This window comes from Natrix helvetica, assembly GCF_964273705.1.
Source record: "Natrix helvetica genome assembly, chromosome: 4".
NCBI lineage: Eukaryota > Metazoa > Chordata > Lepidosauria > Squamata > Natricidae > Natrix > Natrix helvetica.
Window position 1 is genome coordinate 82,694,293 of NC_138550.1, and position 14,274 is coordinate 82,708,566.

Sequence of the window (14,274 nt, forward strand, 5' to 3'; positions counted from 1 at the left end):
GAAGTAGGTTTTTTAGAACATAACTCAGGCTAAAGAAAGAGAAAGGAATAAAATAATAAAATATTTGTTTTCTTGGGCAGCTATCTATTTTAAATAATATATTATTTTACTGAGTTCTGAGAAGATTAATCTTGAATCATAACGCATAGCATCCCCAGTCAGCTTAGTGTTGGTCTCCACTTTATATTTCATGAAACTTTTTTTCCAAAGGGGAGAGTCTTAATTGATATATATTTATTTATTATTTATTTTACCGAGCTTCTAGACCGCCCCCTCTCCCAAAAGGGACTCGGGGCGGTGTACAGTCCATGCAAAATATATCAAAATACAATAAAAAGTTGAATATGTACAGTTGGAATGGAGGAGGGTAAAAATGGAATTAAAAGAACTGTACAAAGCCAGTATATATAAATATAAGTTTTTAAACCCCTAAAACACACACAATAAATTAAAAACAATACGCCTAAAATAACCAGTTAATAGTACATTTGCCAGGAGGGACAGTTGTAATTATGCCAGGCCTGCTAATCGGAACAGGTGAGGCGGTCTATAAATTATATATATAATTTATAGACCGCCCCCTCTCCCCAAAGGGACTCGGGCAGTGTACGGACCACAATAAAACGATATACAAACTTAGATAATTATAAATACCCATTAAAACAAATTATATGATAGGCTGTACAGTTATAGTTAAAAATTAAAACAACCTAAAAAATCTATCTAGTTGATGTATCTCCTAGAAGAGATTTGAAAAATAAGAGAAGTGGACATGTGCAAATGATTGTAATATGTATACTGAGGAAAGTATGCATAGATGCCAAAAATGAAGCAGTCCCTCTGTACTGTCCAGAAGCAACAACCTGACTTTAATTAAGCCAGAAATTAGCCTTCTATTACAGCACTTGTAAAGTATGGGAAACTGTTGAACGCATTCTAATTGCCTTGGCCTCACCCCATACCCCACATGCAGAACATCCCTCTGGCAAAGTCCAGAATGAATTGTGGCCATAGAAGTGGAGGAAATTGTTTTCCAGACTGTGCAAGTCTGCGGCGCTCAGAGTGCAGTGATTGTCCTAGCGCACTTCTTGCCAGCTGCGTTTTTCTTCATGGCCCAAAGCAACGGCTGCCCTGATGATCTCCATGAGGCGTACATAGTATTGTAACAGACAGGATGATTTGCTGCTTTTCTTCTCAGCCACATGCTAGGCAAGAGATCTACAAATATCTGAGCTGATTTATGAAGGCTTGAGAGAGTTGGAGAGAGAAGCTGTGTCGAGAAAGGAAGCCCCGACTCCTTATCCAGGCTGAAAAGGATATATAGTCTGGGTTCATACATTGTCCTGAGCTGTGATTTGTTTACAGTGTGGCTTACACAGTAGTGAGTTATCACACTATTATTTATTTATTAAATTTGTACACCGCTCGTCTCTTTACCGAGCAACTTTGGGCGGTTTACAATGTCATAAAAAAAGAAGAAAACAATTACAGGATTAAAACATCAGAAAATCAGACATTAAAAGATAAAATATTAAACTTAAAATTTAATTAAGAGCCGTAGTGGTGCAGTGGTTGGAATGCAGTATTGCTTGCTAATTCTACTGACTGCCAGCAGTTCAATGCTCACCAGCTCAAGGTTGACTCAGCCTTCCATCCTTTTGAGGTCAGTAAAATGAGGGCTCAGATTGCTGGGAGCAATATGTTGACTCTGTAAGCATATTGGAGAGGGCTGTAAAGCTGTATGAAGTGGTATATGTCTAAGTACTATTGTATTACTATTAACTATGCTTAGTGATAAGCCTCAATTTACCAGTACAAATCACACAAGGCAGTTGAGTTTGAAGTGCCAACTAATACATACTATAGGTTAAGACATTGTGTGAATCCAATCATTGTGGATATGATAACATCACCAAATCATAAACTATATTCACTCAAAGCCTATCCCACAACGTGGACTGTTTGTTTTGGGTTTAATCTATTGTGTGAAGCCAGATAATGTGGTTTGCAAACTATGGGATATGGCTTATGATATATGGCATAGCAGATGCAGATGCAACCAGCTGTGGTTTATTTTATACACACCATTTAAACAATCCATGGTTAATGCAACGCATGCCAGAGACAATAATCCAAGATAGAGTGGGGGCATTTATCCTATTGTCCATCCAAGTAGGCAAATCATGCTCTATGCTGAAAATGGTGCAGGAGAACCATCTATAGCTTTATCTTTGAGAAACTATATCTGTATTGACTATCCTTAATTCCTAATTATTCCTAATTGCAAAGCAATTTTATTTCCAAATCAACTATCAAAATCAATTATTTTCTTTTAGACCCACTGAGATATTGCTCTGTGTAAAAAGAAACCAATTAGCTCCTCAGAAATTATGAAATATATAATAGTTATTTGGAAACTGTGTTTGTAGTCCTATATGCATGAATGTAGAAACCCCATTAGATGTATTTCTTAGTGGACTCTACAATATAATAAAATTAAAGATGGGATTAAGCTCCATTTGCATACTCAGGTAGGGAACAATATAATATATTCTTTTCTTACTGCAGCTCAAAATTAAAGAGATAAATATTTTATTGACATAATATTGACAAAGAATATTATTGTAATTCATTATGCTGAAGTATTTTTTTGGTAAAGTTTTTTATTTTTCCTTTCAAATTCATTCTTAAATATACATTCTCATAATTGCTATTTAACATTTGTCAATTCATATCATTTTCCGCCTGTATATTTACATTTTCATATTTTCTTATTTCGCCTCCCCCTAATTTAATCATGTGTCACCTGAGATATTTATTTCATGTTTTGTTCCTTTTTCTTTCTATTTATATCTTTTTTTCAAGCCACTCATAAAATCGCCTCCATGTCCTGTAGTACACTGATTCTTCTTTGTCCTTTATTCTCAATGTCAACCTGTTCATTTCTGCACAGTCTAATATCTTCTTTATTACCTCACCTTCTGATTAATTATGACTTGTCACTGAAAATATCCACTCAAACCTGCAGGCTAATCTCCTTGAATGGCCTAGATAGGAAAAAGGGATCTATACTTTGGCTTAAGGTTGGATGTCCTCTTCATTATCACCTTCTAATTCTGCTAACAAACATGCTTAAACCAGACTCTACAACCTGGGGATGGGGTGGTACATTAAACCATACATGGCCATGTAATCTCAGTCTTCTGGGAGAGGGGGTGGTATAAAAGTTTGAAATAAAGTAAGTAAAGTCTAAAAAGTGGGCAAAATAAGACAAAAATATGTTAATATTTATTTCTCATTCACATTGAATCTACTTCAATCAATATATTCCTTTATATACATTCAGTAACTTTCTACTTCTATTACTTCAAAAATTACAGTTTGGAAATAAACTTTGGAGGGCCTCACTTATAACATTGCGGATCCGAATGTGCTTCTGAGACCACAATTTATACATCTCGAATAAACAATAGAGCTTTCCACAGACATTATGGTAGAATGACTGTCTTTCAGCTGCACCACTCAGGGGAGGAACCAGTAGGTGTAAATGGAAATATTCACAAGTGGGCCATTTTAAAGCTGATCACGACATTCATAGATGAGTAGTACTTACAAAAGAAAAGAATGGAATATTCTTTAAATAGAAATAAAATGCACTTCTTGTCAGGAAAACATGCAGTCAATGCAAAAAGTGAAGAGAAGTTTTCTTTTCCAATACTTTTGGATTACATTTTCTAAAATAATAATTTACAGCTGGGGGAAAATTAAACATACTAACAAAATCCAAGGACATTTAAAAAAAAAAAACTAAAGTGCTGAAAACTAAATCATTTCAAGGGCTTTCAATGAGATCAGACATCCAAGTGCTGGAGGACTTTTAAAACATGCTTTGCAGTAGTGAGCAGGGAAACCACATCATGGAAATGAGCTTTGAGATTACTCAGTTGATCGTTCTCAGACTTAAAAACAAACCATACAAATGAAACCAAGAACGGACATGCATATGTTATAAACTAATTTCGAATTGGAGCTCTTCTCATCCACCCCACCTCCCCGAACCCGATACTCAGTTTAAATAATGTGGGAGCGTGGAATAGATATTGAGTACAGAAGCGATGTGATTTTTGTTGTTATATAATTTCAACGCTTCTTGTAAATTCCCAGAACCAAATACTCATTTTGGTAAACACTTTTTCCTAGCCAGTTCATCAACACATCCGTGCAATTTTCTTGGCAACAGAATGGAAGTGGTTTGGAATTGCCTTCTTTTGCGATGCAATTTCAACTTTCCAGCTTGTCTTAAAGCCCTGGGATTTCCTGGTTGTCACCCATACAAGTTTCATCCAGATGCTACTTGCCTAGCTTTCCTGAGACCCACTGTGGATCAGCTATCTACCCACACCTGCTGTAGATTTCCTGAGGAAAGGAGAGTGACAGAAATTCTAAATGTTAGTATATGTTTAATTAAAGGTTTAATATATCTTGTTATTTAATATTTAATTAAGTATTAACTATTTGACTAAATATTTAATAACATTAAACATTTTAGGTAGTACATTTCATATTTTGATAGGGCACATCAACAATACATCTATTTATTTGCAGACTATGCTGTTTTGAGCAATGAGTTCTTTGTGGTTCATAAATCATTACACAGAGAGGCTGAACTTAAGGCAAGAGGGATTGATCTAATATGAATGATTGTTCCATCTTCTTTTGTGGACCTCAGATAATTGTCATGGAAATTGTTACAGTTAAAAATTGGAGTTTGAGAACACCATTTCTCACTAACAAATTTTATTCAAAAACATAAACTTTTATGAACTGCAATTCACTTCAAAGGTAGCTTATGAAAGCCGCTGAGTGAGGTAATGTGTCACTATAGACTGAGGTATCTGCAGTAGGCTGATGATGCCCAGCTTTGAATTTCCACCCCTGGGGACCCAAGTGTTGCTGTTACTTCCCTCTTGCAGTGCCTGGAAGCTTTCGGGGCCAGGATGGGGCAACAGACTTTGACTGAACCCTGGCAAGACCAAATGACTTTGGGTGCATAGACCCCTTGAGATTCCAAACTTTGTCATCTTTAATTCTAGATGGGATTCCAGTGACACTATCCCAGGCAGATCTGGTCCCACAACTTGGGGGTTCTCCTAGACTTGTGACTCCTACTAAAAGAGGAGAACATTTGTGTAACTTTGGGTTGTGTGCTAGTTGTGGCCCTTCCTGAGCAGGAGTCCCTGCATTCAATCATTCAGGCCTCACTGCAATGTGCTCTACATGAGTGTATCCTTGAAGAGCATTTGAACAACAGATAGGGCAGAGTGCAATGGTATAGACAGTTCTTGGGGGTCCAAGAATGGACCATGTAACACTACTCCTCTGTGAGTTGCATTGGCTGTCAATCTGCTTCTGGGTGCAATTCAAGGTGCAATTCAGGGTAATCACCTTTAAAGTCCTTCATTGTATGTGCCAACGTACTTGAGGAATTGTCTCATTTCACTGGCTTGGCCATCCCACCCATGCCTCACCCCTACTGATAGAGGAGGCATGCTGTGAGGCCCCTCAGCCTGATTATTCCAATTGGCGGGATCCAAAAGAAGGGCCTTCTCTGTTGTTGCACCTCCACCCTCTGGAACATCTTGCCCCCTCCCCCAACGCTCCTGACCTTCTGGAAGAGCCTAAAGACCTGGTTCGTTCTGCCAGTTAGCTTGGGGCTCCAATGGGGGTGCATCACAACTAAGGCAGTTGATCGACTGGCAACAGATCCCACTTCACTGTTTTTAGTTTATATAGTTTTTATCTTTTATTATTGTAAGTCACCAGAGTTACTTTGAGATAAGGTGGGCAGCCTGTACATTTTGTAAGTAAGTAAGTAAGTAAGTAAGTGTAAGTAAGTGTAAGTAAGTAAATAAATCAATAAATCTTATACCTTTTTGTAAAATGCATTAGTTGGAAAAAGTTGTTATCAGACTTCTTCCTTTTACTTTCTTTTCTTTTTCTTTTCTTTTTCTTTTCTTTTTCTTTTCTGCTACATAGACTATCACAGCTCTGCTCCTATATTGTCACTGTAGGCACTCTGAAGGAAAAGTGGGATAGAAATGCAATGAATATGGCTTTCTGACCAAGTAGTAACTTGGCCCAATTCTTCTTAGCTTCGGAGCCAAGAGTGACTCATGGGAAAAATAAAAACAGTTCCTTCTGCTCCCAACTTCCCAGCAACATGTTGAACCCTTTTGAATATATTCAATGAGGATTAATGTGAATTTTGGAATATTTCAAGCAACATAATAAAAAAGGATGTGGGACTTGGGAAGCATGGGTTGCTATGGTACAAAAAGTCAAATTTGAAACAGAAGAACAAAAGAAAGGATATATGATAAAGTGGGCTAAATTTTTGGTTATAATATACAGATAGAACAATGGGGGGGGGGGAAACAGTTGAGGCGCCTGAAATTTATACTATGTTATAATCTTAAAGATAATTTTTAGAAAATGATACACCAGACAAGTTGTCTGGAATATATAAAGGCAAATTCACACTGGAAATGTGAACAAGAAGAAGGGACACTTTACCATGCTTGGTAGTCATGTGCCCAAAATTTTGGATTCAAATACCTGCACTGATTCAGAGATTTTAAAAATTAATGTACAATTGATACCAGAGATCTTTCTTTTGAGACTAATGGACAAACAGTTGGAAATAAAGCAATGAAACTTTGTTTTTGCATATGGTAAATACAGCAAGATTATTGCATGCACAAAATGGAAAGATTTGACAATACCTACAATGGAGGATGGTTGATGAAGAGGATAAACTTGCTGAGATGGCCAAATTGACTTCTTTAATTAAATAATATCTGCATTTATTGCTGAGACTGGAAAGTTCTTATAGACTTTTTGCAAAAAACAGAAAAAAAATTAATTTAAGATATTTGGTTTTGATAACGAGATAGCATAGTTATAGAAAAAAGAGAGATGTTACAACATTAGAGAAGTAGGTGAACTTATAATTGTACTTATAACTGCTGTAACAAAATCAGAGACCACTTCTTTTAATCTTTTTTTTCCTTTTTATTTTTCTTCTACTTTTTCTCTTTCTTGCACTTTTAGCTTCCTTTGATTTTTTTCTTTCTTATTTATGCCAATTTATATTAGTTTCTATTTCCTTTTAAAATATTTTTAAGCACAATTATATTCCAAACAAAAGCATGTCAATATGTTTAGCATGTTGCCTTTGTGCGGTCCTGCAATTGACCAGCTGTAGCAAGTCCTATCCTGGGGACAAATATGTGTTATTAAATATCCCATTAGAATAGCATAAATGTCCAAATACCTTAGTGTGGTATAAAGTCAGAGTGTATTTAAGGGGTTAACAAGAAAATATAAATCTCAGGGGTTTGTGAGATTTATATCTATTGTTTTCAAATGTAAACTGTACCACAGCAATGAGATATGCTGTGCCAGCAAAAAAATCAATAGAATAAAAATTATTCAGTATGCCACTGTAATATATACTTGCAAATAACCAATTGAAAAACCACATGCAATGAGTAAATAACTAATTCTAAGCAAGTGAAGTTGCCAAAAGATTTACTTTGCCCCCTGTAAGTTATTGATCCCTTGTAATGGCACAGATAGATGTCAGGATTAATAACCTCTCTATATGGGTCTGTAACATTGTGGCACATGACTTAATATTAATTTTTAGTGTTGGCAGGTAATACATACATAATAGCGCATTATGCAAAAAAATATATGAGTGTGTTTGGTGTGAATACTGTAACTATTCCCCTATCACATTGGTAGCAGTACTTGGATGCAATAGAGAAGATTATTAGAGAAAAGTATTTCACTGAATTTGGGGAAAATATCATAATGATCAGTATGTAGACTTACAGTACTGACAATCTAGTTAAATCTTTAACTGAGAGGTAAAGGTAAAGGTTCCCCTCGCATATATGTGCTAGTCGTTTCCAATTCTAGTGGGCAGTGCTCATCTCTGTTTCAAAGCCGAAGAGCCAGCGCTGTTCGAAGATGTATGGTCATGTGGCCAACATGACTAAATGCTGAAGGCACACGAAATGCTGTTACCTTCCCACCAAAGGTGGTTCCTATTTTTCTACTTGCATTTTGACGTGCTTTCAAACTGCTAGGTTGGCAGAAGCTGGGACAAGTAATAGGAGCTCACTCTATTACGCAGTGCTAGGGATTCGAACCGCTGAACTGCTGACTTTTCTGATCGACAAGCTCAGCATCTTAGCCACTGAGCTATGTAGTTTATCAATAATGCATAGATATTTGCATAGAAGAACCCCAGGTTCAATATTGGGCAATTAATAAATGTGTATCTTCTTCCTTCACTTTGCCTACCTTTCTCAGTATTTTTCTCATACTTTGATATCCTAAAACATAGAAATTTCTACCATCAGCAGGATGGACAGAATGTTTAAATGAGATTCTTCATCTTGAGATTCAACTGTACTACTAATTGAAAATATTCTTTCTAAACAAAGAAAGGCTTGCTCACATATTCCACTACAACATATGTAGTTTATTTGGCTTTATCTTAACAAAGATATGTAAACCCAGCCATACTAGATTATAAAGCATAGTTTACGGCTCAAGTGATGTATCAATCAGGTAAGCATGGCTTGGTTAACAATGCATAATTAAACATACCACGACTTAGTGGGGTGTGAATACATTGTTTGTGAACTTATTCATTCCCTATTTTGAAGCTGGAAAAATTAAACTTGTTAAATGTATAAGTCATCTTTATAAGTGAACTTTATGAGACCTCTTCAGGAAAGAAACTTGGGTCATCCGAGATAAATGAGACAATTCTATTTGAAATGATGCAGACACAGATATTAAACTGAGACCAAGATTTCTAAAACATTTTGTAGATTTTAAAAGTGTATGGTTACCAAGGCCTTGTGATTGGGGATAAAGAGATGATAAAAGTCAAAAAATGGAACATCTAAATTAAAAGCAGAAATCTGAAACTAGACCACCAGCTTGGCTACGAAAGCCATTTTTTTGTTTAAATTGATGATTGGGAATTTCGCCCAAAATTGTTATAATCTTGGCTCTTTCATGCTTGCATATTTTCTCTGCAGCTCTCCCAAAGAAATCTGTCGTCTAATTTATCAGGGGGCTTATTAATGAGGGTCATTGTGTGCCTACAATTCTGTTGATTCCTGGGAGGACATTTAAAGTCCACCCCCAACCACCAGCACCCGGATGAGATTCGACAAAAGCTGCCAGAAGACGCTTTAATTAAATGTCTGGTTTCAATGGGATTAACAGCTTGATTAATCCTACCTCTGTCTGTGTGTCAATCATGCCTGTCATTATAATTGTCTGCTTTATAGCTGCTAACTATGTGAAAGCTCAGTCTGGCTGCTCTTTATTTAAATGGGTGGTTTTATATTTATTTATTTTTAATTGGCCCTTGAGAAACATAATTCTCAGCTTCCACTATTTATTACTGCAGCCTGTTTGTCAGGAAAGAAACCTGACTTGAGTCCGTGCTACTTTATTCCAGTGGGCAGTCTGATCATACCCAGCAGCAAAACCTACTTGGTTCAGGTTGTTCAATTTTGTTCAGATTACTTGAAATGTGATTGCGCAGAGAGTTTCACATTTTTCTTACAGGTGCAAATTCTGCCACTTGGTATGTATTCTGATGTAATAAAAACCAACTCATAAAGGATAATCCACTGGCCGTCTTCACTGTTCCTAAGATTATTTTCAAATGGAATTTCATGCTCTGTCCTCCCTCTTCTAGTCCATACCTCTTACATTTTATCATTACTAATTCCCATCTTGCTACTCACTAATCTCCTAATGCTTAAAAAAAGATAGCTATGGCTCTTTCCCAGCCTTTCTTACCCAGATGTTTTCACATGCAGGACTATTCACACACTAAAGCATTCAACAAAACAAGTACGTATTACTTTAGGGTCTATGCATGCATGTACTTCACCCATCGTCATCTTCACCTAGCAAAAGGGCAGAACTCTAGATAACACTGAGGTGAAAAAGAGGAAATCATGCTTGCTAAAAGATTGCTGGAATTGTGGTCTGGCAAAATTTAAGGACACCAGATGGGGGAAGATTGCTGTATGCAGGCAATTGCCTATTTGTAAATAATAATAATCTGGACAGTGGACATGGCAGTACCTGGAGACATAGTAGATAACAATATCTGCCAATCCTAGGTCCTTGAGAAGAACTCAATCGGTGGATAAAAATGCCAAATCCAGTCTAAACATCTGGCTAACATTCTGAGATGAACAACAATAACAATAATAATATATACCATAGGGTTTGCAACTTAAAGTACCACTCAAAACTAGAGAATAAAAAAACTCAACTCTTGCTTTTTTTTTTTTGCCACAACTGGCAATAGTATCAAGAACTTGCATATTATTTTCAATGATGTCCATGATTAACATTACAATATATAAAGCCATGACAACATCAGACCTGATTTAGTGTGCTGCAATTGAAGCAAATATTCCTACTGTCTCTCAGGAAGAAGCAATAAATTAACTAGAAAATATAAAATGAAGTAGACTGGAGCTTAAAAAGAAAATCCAGAATGAAAATAGTGGTTTTGATGCATAATGTAGGAATCAGTATTTTCTACAAACTAGGATCACACAATATATTAAGTCATAATATGATTGTGGTTTATTCAGTTAACCACTTGTAAGAAAATATTGCTGGGCATGTATAAATACTAAAGAATTCAGGAAAATGACCTGGAGAACCTATAATTAAGGAAAGCTGTTGAGATTCTACAAATATGTAGACATAAGTGATGCTGAATTGGCTCTAGACAGGTCTGACACTTGTTTAAGATGTCCTCAATGCTTTCCCCAAGTAGATTTTCCATCTTGCCAACATTGTCATTATTTTTCACTAGACTTTTCTCCTTGTCAAAATCTGCTTCATTGCTCAGAAAGGCAAGTCATGGCAAGTGGCCGCTGAGGTTTCTCCACATAGCTCTTGGAGAGGAACAGGCAGTTATCATAAGATAGATGAGCCTCTACTAAGCAAGAAGGGTCTGATGTCTGTAATGGGCAGATTTTCTGGTAGAGTAGAAAAACAGAATTTAGACAAGAAGTCTAATTCAATGGAAGCATAATAAAGTACAGGTAGTCCTCACTTAACAACCCTAATTGGGATTGTGAATTCTGTTGCTAGGTGATGTGGTCATTAAGCAAGCCATCACATGACTATCTGAACATGGGTTTAGTGCAATTGCAGATTAGCACCATTCTAGACAGTAATATTTGAGATAGTGCAAAACCCATATCAAAGAAACTCAAATGTCAAATGGTTAAGCCTGTTGATCTAGCTATCTATTAAAGAACCCACATTAAGGAAACAGACCAGTTAATACTTTCCAACCATCTGGTGACATTTGGTAGGAAGAGGGGAAAACAAAGTGAAAGGAATCCACTGATCCTTGTCCATAAAGGGGGCTAAATACAGTAAACAAAAACAGAACAATGTACCAGCATTATGTTTGTGGCAGGATAGAAATTATCAATAGGAGCAGTAAATGTTGATGGATCGGCGGCGTTGATACTGTTTTAATGGACATAAATTTCTGTTTATGATACAGCTAGAGGCCTTGCTGTACAAAGGGAAGAGCTCCTAATATGCCAACAATGCACAAGTCCCACCCCTCACAAGAAAACCAGATGGAATGGGGCTTGCCAGTAGATGTCCTGATCCAAAATCAGCCACTTCCAAAACTGGAAAAGACAGCTTTCAGTTTTATAAGCTGGAAGACACAACCCCATGAATCTGGAAAGGGTGAGGCTTGCAAAAATAGCAGTAGTACTTAGACATATATACAACTTCACAGAGCTTTACAGCTCTCTCAAAGCAGTTTACAGAACCAGCATATTGTCCCCAATAATCCAGATCCTCATTTTTTTAAACAAAGTTTTATTGGTTTTTTTTTTAAAAAAATTAAGAAGGAAAAGGGTATTGGAGTAAGTTACAAATTTTGGCAGTTACAATGTGTGAAGGGTGTCCCCACCCCCCGTACTCATAGTATTCATTTAAACAAGTAATTCAATGTTACATAGTGGTAATTTGTCAGCATGTAAATTCATATAAAAGTTTCAATCAATTTGTATAAAGCTGATTTCCTTATTCATTTTTGTGATCTGAGTTTTCTTGGTATTGCCCCTTCTCCCCCCGGCAGCAGAGCTCCGGCCCCTCCCATGTCTTGTATGTCGGGTATAGGATCATCAGGTATATCTAGGAGTGTTTTATTTTTTTCCATAAAGGCCTGAGCCTCTATGGTTGTGTTGATTCTGACTCTAGTATCCTCCCAGAAAATTAGCATACCTTCAGGCATCAACCATCTAAACCACACCCCTTTCTGGTAAAGCTTCTTCGCTAATTGCGAATAATTTTTTCTTTTCTCTCTCACTTTCTTGGGGATCTGTTTCAGAATGGTTATTTCTCTATCTTGATATTTCAACACTTGCCCTCTTTGTGCACTCAGAATCTCATCTCTTGTGGTCTTTCTGAGAAATTTAACATGTACCTCCCTAGGAACATTATGTGTTCTAGCATATGCTGAGTTTACTCTATAAACCAGATCCAGTTCCCACCCCATCTGTTGTTTTTCTTTCTGTATATATTCAGCCAAGATGTTTGTCATGATGTCCCTTAAATCTTCATCATCTGCCTCCACTACATTTTGGAACCTGAGAAAGAAGGACATTCTTTCAAATTCTGTTTTCATTTGGTGGATTTCAATCTCCTGATTCCCCTTCTGCACCCCTTGCACCTCCCCCCTCATCTCAGCAGTCCCTCCCTCCAAAAGATCCAATCTCTGTGTATTTTTACTCGTCTGGTCTTGGTTCGCTTTCAGCTGTTCTCTCATCTCCTTTAGTTCACTTTTTATGTCCCCCTGTCCCTTTAAGATTTGTTGGAACATCTGTTGAAAGTCTGTCTCAGCAGGTTTAGGCTGCATCAATGATGTTAACGTTTGTTGTCCGCTCGGATTTGAAACTGTAGATGTGGGGGCGGAGACAGCAAAGCCCGGCTTCCCCGGAGGTGGTTTTTTGGGTGGCATTATATTGAGCAGTAAAAGTTCAAAGTCAATACAGAGAGGAAATTAAGGAGGGAAACCGCCGAGAGAGTTCAGGAGGCTAGGAGTCCAAGCAGAGAGGAAATTGTTCTAATTACTCCTGGCAGTAGAGTAAAAAAGTCCTTTGTTCCAGGGAGATGCAATTCAACTGGAGATTTGTCTGAGTGTCACAGAGGACAAAGACAGGAAGCCTGAACTTCTATAGGTGGAGTCAATTTTCAATGTTTATAAAGACAACGGAAGTGTGCCATCTTGCCCTGCCAGCTTCGGGGTTTAGAGGCATAACAAAAAGTTTCCAAAGTTTCCAAAGTTTTCAGATCATCACCTCATTTATAAAGTTAAAATCCAAAATCCGCCTTTGTTATGGGCGTGAAATCATTAGTTGGCTCTCTCCCTTCCTCCTCCTCTAGGGCCGAGAGCAAAAGGTTTTAAAGCTGCCTGTCCAAGGGGGGGGAAATCCCCCTCCCTCCAGTCACGCCTCTCCAGCCAAGTTGAAAACGACTTTAAAAACAGCTGGCAGTTTTTTCTTTCCTTTTCTTATGAACAAGCAAGGGAACGGTGGGGGGGGGAGTTTCCGCCTCACCACACAGCAACCGTGTCCTTCAAATCGCGCGTTCTTCCAGCTGCCTCCTCCCGAAGATGCCGCCGTGCCTCCCCATCATGCCTCCCGGTGCCTAGGGCGATGCGGGGGTCCCCTGGCTGCCGCCGACTCAGGGGATCCCCCGCTACGCCGCCCCTTCGGCAGGAGCCTCTACGGGGCATCCTGTGCCCCCCAAGCGGTGGGGGGCCCACCAGAAGAGCGCGGGGCAAGCAGAGCCTGCCCGTCGGGTCAGCAGCCGGAACCGGAAGTCAATCTAGATCCTCATTTTACTGACCTTGGAAGGATGGAAGGCTGAGTCAACCTTCAGCTGGTGAGACTCGAACTGCCGAATTGCAAGCAGCTGGCAGCCAGCAGAAGTAGCCTGCAGTACTGCAGTCTAAACACTGCGCCACCACAGCTCATAATGTCATAATTCAAACACCTTCTGTCACAGAAATAGGAAAACAATGTCCCCATCCTGCACTTGCATTCACTACCAGTGACAGAGTTGGACAGCACAGATGTTTTGCCCTGTCACAGCCATATCTATTATCTCCTAGTGCCTAAT